Raw genomic sequence first — 8715 nt, forward strand, 5'->3', positions numbered from 1 at the left:
CGTTGTTTTGGATCGATTCGTTCATGTTTCGATTTTCGGGATTAAGGTAAGGGGATTTGTTTACATTAGTATTTTTAGAAAACGAAACCACTAGATATGTAGTTTATGTTTATATGAATGATATGACTTTTTATTTGTAAAGTTTTATCGAGTATAAATGTCGGTTCTTACGATTTTATGATTTTACGATTTTTGGAAAAAATGAGGTTTTTGGCATATGATCTCCAAATTTCTTAAAACTACCTTATTTGCAGTAAAGCTAAAGTAGGAGATACTTGAAACTCTTAAATTGCAGCAGAAATGATATTTTACGAACCCATTTATATGAAATGTATATTTGATCAAATAAGTGTGACGTATGATATGAATTAAATCTATACTGATTTGAGATGTATATATATGAACTATGGGGACTAAGGTTCCAGGTGGTTATCAGAAAATGCAGAAAACAGGTGTTGATTAGATACCGTGCCAAGTATGGGAAAAGGGTAAGACCAAGAGGTTACGAGCTTATTTTTACCACAGTATGAATGAGAGTATGCATGAATGAGATTGTGAAAATACTGGAATTGCATAGGTTATTATGTTTTCATGTAAATTATATATATGATATTGGGACTGCAGCTTGTTACATAGAGCATAAGAAGCCTTTAAAAGCTTATATTATGTAGGCTCGGTACCGTTTTCAAAACAGAGGTACAGTGCAACCACATGCAATTATTTTTCAGTGTGGGTATCTAGTAGTCGGCTTAGTAAGAAGGGTCACTAGTTAAAAGGGATCAGGGTGGTGATGGCCAAGTCGGGCTGCAGTATGTTATGATGCCTGACAATGCATGCACGAACAAGGCTCGATCAGTGCTTTCTTATCGCACAACCCTTGTCACGGGGAGTTACTGACATAGTTATAATAGTTTCAAGCTGGACAGTGTTCTAAATATGCATATACATGATTTAAAAGCTTTAATTGGCAAAGTCATAGGTTTGAGTACCGGGCGGAGGGATTGTACAATGTATGGGCCTGTACCCTACCCTAACCTCGGGAACTCTCACTTGTAATGATACTGAGTTATCTACTATCAGGAATTTATATATGTACTATATATATATTACAATCTTCAGAATATGCAACCTATGTAACTGTTTTCAAACAAGAACATAATTGTACAGTCACACACTGATGTAATTTCTTCCTCCTTATTGAGAAACATCTCACCCCAATCTTACAATCTTTGTTTCAGGAGTTACAAGAAATCGGTCCTAGTCTTCTAGAAAGACTTTAGAGCGTAGAGTCTGGTTAGCTGATGTAAGTTTTGTATAAGTTCTAGGTTTTCAACCAGGATGGGATTTTTTTTTTTTTGGGAATGTAATACAGTTTATGTTTTATGTATGGATGAATGTATGTAAGGAACAATTAGATAACTCTAGTATGTCTATTAGAATCCTTATGAATGTTAATATTTTTCGCAATATATGAGAGTACAGATCATTATGAAATACTCGTATGTCCTTGTTTATGGGCAGGTGGATACGTATGTTATCAGGATTTGTACAGATTATGTATGTATAGTAGCACTATGGGGTCGTATAAAGGGTTGAGACGTTACAGTTGGTATCAGAGCCATAGCCATCCAGAAGTGTGATGTGAATTGCACTGACTGGTTATGGATATGCTCAAAGCTTAGATTGCTAGGTTTTGTAGATTAGACTATACCAAAGTTTAAGATGTGAAGGTGATTATCGAGTGTAGCTTTGTACACCTAGAGACAAAAATCCATTGGTTGACTTCTGTGCTTTTGTAGATCATTCGAAGGGTTCAGAAAATCACGGCAATCTATTAATGGTGTTGTTTCTAAGTGGAAGGGTGGAACTCGAGTAGGAATGAGAACGTGAGTCATTAGAGTACATCGGTACCAGGAATGTTAGTATGGGAAATAAGTTTATAGTATTGTAGTATTAGTTGATTAAACTTCTAATTGATTTCCTCAATTGCTTCTTCAAGATGGACTCCAGGGATATTACTGCCAACATTGGAGGTAGTAGTAGTGAAGGAGTTGGCCATGAGGCTAGCAGAGACTCCACGAGTGTTCTGTGGGACTTCGCTCAACAGCTTATGGCTGAGGTTGTCCAAATGAATAAGGGTCAGGATCGTCCCCTTGCTGAGTTGGAATGCTCCATTGACCAGTTCACACGATTGAAACCTAATGTCTTCATAGGGAGTGCAGATATGATTCGAGCTGAGAATTGGATTGGGGAGATTGAGAAAATCCTGGATGTCCTTAACTGCACTGAGAAATAGAAGGTAGCCTTTGCAATGTTCAAGCTAACGGGCGAAGCAAAGAGGTGGTGGAAGTCAATTAAGATGCTTGAAGAGCATCGACCTATTCCTGTAGTTGTGACATGGGCTTGATTCAAAGATTTATTCTTTGAATGGTATTTTCCAGCCACGGTCAGAAATGCCAAGATGGAGGAATTCATGAGTCTAGAGCATGGGCAGCTATTAGTTCAGCAGTATGTTGCCAGATTCCAGGAGCTATCCCGTTTTTCTCCATTCATGATTCTAAATGAGGCAAAGAAGGCTTGGAAGTTTTAGAGGGGCCTGAAGAAGGAGATCAGGAAGCAGACTGCAATCTGACAGATGCAGGACTTTGCTACTCTGGTGGATAAAGCCACCGTAGTAGAAGAGAGTTTGCAGGAGGACCTTGAGGTTCAAGCTCCGAAGAAGAGACATACGCCTTCCAGTTCTTATGGAGGGGCAAAGCAGGGCAACTGAAAGAAGAACAATGGTGGTACTTCTCAAAGTACCGCAACTACTCCAACTTGTTCAAAGTGTGGGAGACCTCACTTAGGGAAGTTTTTGTTGGTTTCTAGAGCTTGTTTTTTGTTGTGGTAGGATGGGACATTAGAAGAAAGATTGTTGCATGCTGATGAACAGCGGAGCTCCACAACAGTCATATGGAGGAGGTGTTTAGGCATAGCGGGGTGGCCAACAAGGGAGGATAGCCCAAGCTAGGGTATACTCCCTAACTCCTAATGACGTAGAGAATTCTGGAGATGTTGTCATAGGTACCATTTACATGCTTTCCACTAAAGTTGTTATACTATTCGACTCGAGGGTAAAGCATTCCTTTATCTCTCGAGGGTTTGTTAAACTGTGTGGATTTGAGACTTAACAGTTAGATTATGAACTGGTGGTGGCTACGCCTTCAGGGTCAGTAGTCGTATGTAGTAAGGTAATCCGTGACTTTCCTGTAAAAATTCAGGAGAGAGTACTACCAGTTAGTCTTATTGTGTTTGCTGGGTATGGACTGGTTGTTTTCCAGTTATGCCAGTATCGATTGTCACACGAGAGAATTGGTATTTAGACCTCCAGGGAAGCAAGAATTTAGATTCTTAGGGTCGTTTGTGCGCTCTGCACCATGGATCCTCTCAGCTTTTCAGGTTAGGAGATTACTTTTAGAGGGATGCCAAGGGTATCTAGCATTTGTGAAAGACACGCTGGCAGGGGAACGTGAGCTAGAGGAGATTCCTATTGTGTGCGAGTTCCCAGATGTCTTCCTAGAGGATTTGCTAAGATTACCTCCAGATCGTGAGGTGGAGTTTGGTATAAAGTTGGTACCTGATACGGCGCCAATATCAAAAGCTCCGTATCGTATGGTTCCGACAGAATTAAGGGAGTTGAAGGAACAGCTACAGTAGCTTCTTGAAAAGGAGTACATTCAACCGAGTGTTTCACCCTGGGGAGCACCGGTACTATTTGTAAAGAAGAAAGACAAGTCGATAAGAATGTGCATTGACTACAGAGAAATTAATAAGGTGACGATAAAGAACAAATACCCGTTACCCAGGATTGATGATCTGTTTGACCAGCTTCAGGGCACGCATATCTTCTCTAAGATTGATTTATGGTCTGGGTATCACCAACTAAAGGTGAAAATGGAGGATGTTTCAAAAACAGCTTTCCGAACTCCGTACGACCATTACGAATTCATGGTTATGTCATTCGGTCTGACAAATGCATCCGCAGTATTTATGAATTTGATGAACCAGGTTTTCCACAAATACTTAGATCAGTTCGTCGTGGTATTCATTGATGACATCCTAGTCTATGAGTGTTGCAAAGTATGAAGTTCATTTGAGAAGGTCAGAAGTTTTCTGGGTCTTGCAGTTACTATTGTCATTTTGTAGAAGGGTTCTCCAATTTAGCAGGTCCATTGATGCGACTCCCGAGGAAGAATGTGAGGTATGATTGGACTGATGAGTATGAGCTGAGTTTCCAGAAGCTAAAACGGCGACTAGTTACTACTCTAGTTCTGACCATTCCATCCAGGGATGGTGGATTTGTTATCTATAGTGACGCCTCTAAGAAGGATCTTAGATGTGTTCTAATGCAACAGGGAAGGGTGGTTGCATATGCTTCTCATCAACTCAAATAGTATGAGAAGAACTACCCAACACATGATATGGAATTGGCAGTTGTAGTGTTTGCATTGAAAATTTGGAGGCACTACCTATATGGTGAAAGGTGCGGGATTTTTACTGATCACAAAAGTCTTAAGTACATTTTCACCCAGAAAGAGCTGAACATGAGGCAGCGTAAATAGCTTGAGTTGATAAAGGATTACAACTGTACTATTAGCTACCACCTAGGAAAATCAAATATGGTAGCTGATGCTCTAAGTCGAAAGTCTGTGGATGCGTTAGTATCTGTGTGGGAGTACAACATCAAATCTGCACGGACCTGGAAAGGCTGTTCTTAGAAGTGGTGAAAGGAAATAACCAGGCTATTCTTGCTAGCTTGGTGGTACATCTAACCTTACAGGAGAAGATTCGAACATCTCAGAAGGAAGGTACATAGCGAGTTAAGGTTATGGAAGGAGTCCAGAGTGGGTTAAAGCCGGATTTCAGTATCTCTAGTGATGGGATTTTGAGATTTTCATAATAGGGTATGTGTATTAGATGATGCCAAGATTAAACGAGTCATTTTGGAGAAGACACACCGTTTGTTCTACACCGTACATCCTGGAAGTACGAAGATGTACCGGAACCTAAGAGAATCTTTCTGGTGGTCAAACATGAAAAGAGAGATCGCCTGATTCGTAAAGTAGTTTCTGACATGTCAGCAGGTCAAGGTAGAGCACCAGATGCCAACATGACCACTTCATCCACTTGACATCCCCAAGTGGAAGTGGGAGCACATCTCAATGGATTTCATATCAGGGTTACCTATGGCAATGCACAGACATAATGCCATATGGGTTGTAGTTGATCGGCTAACAAAGACTACACATTTTATTCCAATTAGAGTCAGCTATTCTTTGAATAGGCTGACTGAGTTGTATGTGCAAGAGATTGTATGACTCCATGGCATCCCTATTTCTGTTGCTTCGGATCGAGATCCACGTTTTATGTTATGTTTCTGGAAGAGTTTACAAGATGCTTTAGGATCACAATTGACGTTTAGTACATCTTTTCACCCACAAACGGATGGACAATCTGAGAAGACTATTTAGACGTTAGAGGATATGTTGTGGGCTTGTGTACTGAATTTTGGTGATAGTTGGATACGGTATCTACCGCTTGTTGAGTTTTCATATAACAACAATTACTAGGCTAGCATAGAGATGGCACCTTACGAGGCATTGTATGGTTATCGGTGTTGATCTCCATTGTACTGGGATCAAGTAGGTGAGCGGCAGATACAGGGTCCAGAACTAATTCAGCAGGCCTCTACAAAGGTCGAGTTGATCAGGGAGAGAATTAAGGCAACTCAGAGTCGGCAAAAGAGTTATGCTGATACTCACCGATGAGTGCTAGAGTTCGAGGTAAGAAGTATGGTATTCCTGAGGATTGCTCCGATGAAAGGGATGATGAGGTTTGGTAAGAAGGGGAAGCTAAGTCCTTGGTATATTGGGCCTTTCGAGATCCTGGAAAGGATAGGTTCAGTTTCTTATTGAGTGGCTTTACTCCTAACACTATCCAGAGTCCATGACGTGTTTCACGTGTCAGTGCTGAGGAAGTACGTGTCAAATCCATCACACGTCTTGAGTTACGAACCTCTAGAGATCGGTGATGTTTTTTCATATGAGGAGGTACCAGTACAGATATTAGATTGGAAAGTTCAGCAATTACAAACTAAGGAAATACCACTAATAAGGGTATTATGGTGTAACCACGTAGTGGAGGAAGCTTCATGGGAACTGGAGTCAGAGATACGCCAGAAGTACCCGCAGTTATTTTCTGATGGTACATAAGTATGTATAGTAGTATAGGTGGTTCAAGTTAAATAGTATGGTCTGTGGGAGAGTTGTATGTGTATGTAATCTTCCAAAACATCATGTTATAACCACGGTATTCCTCTACCATAAGTGAGGGTAGGTAATAAATTTAGGACGGAGCTGCTTTATAGGTAGCTACCAACTTTTCTGTAGGTCTCCGACGTAAGGTAAAGTAGGCTTGGTATCAGTTGGTGAATTTCGTAGAAGAAATTCTTATGAGGGGAGATTGTAGGGACCCAAATATGAAAAAAAAAAAAAAGATAAAGGGAAATTAAAAACGATAAAACAGCGGAGCTCGTCGACGAGGCTCCATTTCTCGTCGATAAAGTCTCTTATGTGGCTCGGCAACGAGACGCAAGGACCCGTCGACAAGAAGATACCGAGGGATTTTTGGAAGTTCTGAAATCTCAGGCTCGTCGATGAGGTCAATCTTTCAAAGACGAATGCCCTTCTTCGGCTTGTCGACGAGACCTCCAACTTGTCAACGAGTATGGTCGAGTCAATTAAATTATAAATATCTATTCATTGCTTCATGGTTAAGAAAACTCAATTTCCTCTCTCTCTCTCTCTCTCTCTCTCTCTCTCTCTAGAACATGAACAAGCCCTCTCTCTCTATAGGATTTCGTGTCGTCTGTTGCTAGAATCAACGAACTGACATTGCTACGTTGATTACGGGGAGAATTTCTACAATTATAGTGGATCAGAGTTTCGATCTGAGGATTTTTGGGTTTTTTCCTAAAATCAAGGTAAGCATCTAATTTCATTTTTGATTTGGTAGTTATGTAGTAGTTAAGATTATAGTGAAGTATTGTTCTTCAATTTTTAGGTTTCGGGGATCCCAAGTTGTTGTTTTGGATCGATTCGTTCGTATTTCGATTTTTGGGATTAAGGTAGGGGGATTTGTTTACATCAGTATTTCTAGAAAATGAAACCACTAGATATGTAGTTTATGTTTATATGAATGGTATGACTACTTATTTGCAAAGTTTTATCGGGTATAAATTTTGGTTCTTACGATTTTATGATTTTACGATTTTTGGCAAAAATAAGATTTTTGGCATATGATCTCCAAATTTCTTAAAACTACCTTATTTGCACTAAAAATAAAGTAGGAGATGCTTGAAACTCTTAAATTGCAGTAGAAATGATATTTTACGAACCCATTTATATGAAATGTATATTTGATCAAATAAGTGTGACGTATGATATGAATTGAATCTATATTGATTTGAGATGTATGTATATGAACTATAGAGGCTAAGGTTCTAGGTGGTTATCATAAAATGTAGAAAACAAGTGCCGATTAGATATCGTGCCAAGTATGAGAAAAGGGTAAGACCAAGAGGGTTATGAGTCGGTTTTTACCATAGTATGAATAAGAGTATGCATGAATGAGATTATGAAAATATTGGAATTGCACAGGTTATTAAGTTTTCATGTAAATTATATATATGATATTGGGATTGCAACTTGTTACATAGAGCATAAGAAGCTCAATAGTATATGAAACCTTAAAAAGCTTATATTATGTAGGCTCGATACCGTTGCCAAAACAGAGGTACAGTGCAACTACACGCAGTTATTTTTTAGTGTGGGTATCTAGTAGTTGGCTTGGTAAGAAGGGCCACTATCACGCCCCAAACCCAAAAATAGGACCTAGGGGTGAAAATGTAATCTAACTTGTCCCTGTATCATACAAACCATCGACAGATACAGTACAAAGGATGAGGGTCCAACCCCGTGGGGTTCCTAGGCACTCTAAACACATCCAAACACAACCATGTACGCAGCGGAAAAAGGTCATTCTATATATATGTGCAGTACTATACCAGAGTCTACACAAGAGCTGAAACAGGCTCTATCATACAAGGTACAACTGGGTGCCCAACACATCCCAAAATGGCAACCCACCAAAACACAGTCCTAACACTTACCCAAGCGCTAACTGCAATACACCGGCCACTACACTCCCTACACCAGGATGCTAGTTATGGTTACTCGAAGAACCTGTAAAAATGTATGTACAGTAGAGGTAAGACACCTCTCAGTAAGGAAGAACACAGGTTATATTGGTGTGTGGTATTTGAGTGTTATTATGATGCAACATACATGCAGTTAAATGCATTTCCAATACTAATTTCACAACAATGCATACACGCACACATACACATGATCAGCAATCCCGATGTCGTCACACCCATCGGCCCAAAGCAGGCCTGAGACATACAGCGTTGGCCCGTAGCCAACCCGCGAACATGGCGCCACCGACACATGGCTAGTCCCCAACTCCCATGGCATTGTACCAGCGCTAAACTAGTGGATCCACACCCTTCAGCCTAATCTTCCGGAATAGGCTAACGCCCTCGGTTATAGAGTTGAACACTCTGCCAATCTATGGCCAGCGATTTCATACGCCCTCGGATATAAAACCGAACACTCT

Source organism: Malania oleifera, chromosome 7 (genome assembly GCF_029873635.1).
Source record: "Malania oleifera isolate guangnan ecotype guangnan chromosome 7, ASM2987363v1, whole genome shotgun sequence".
Lineage (NCBI taxonomy): Eukaryota > Viridiplantae > Streptophyta > Magnoliopsida > Santalales > Ximeniaceae > Malania > Malania oleifera.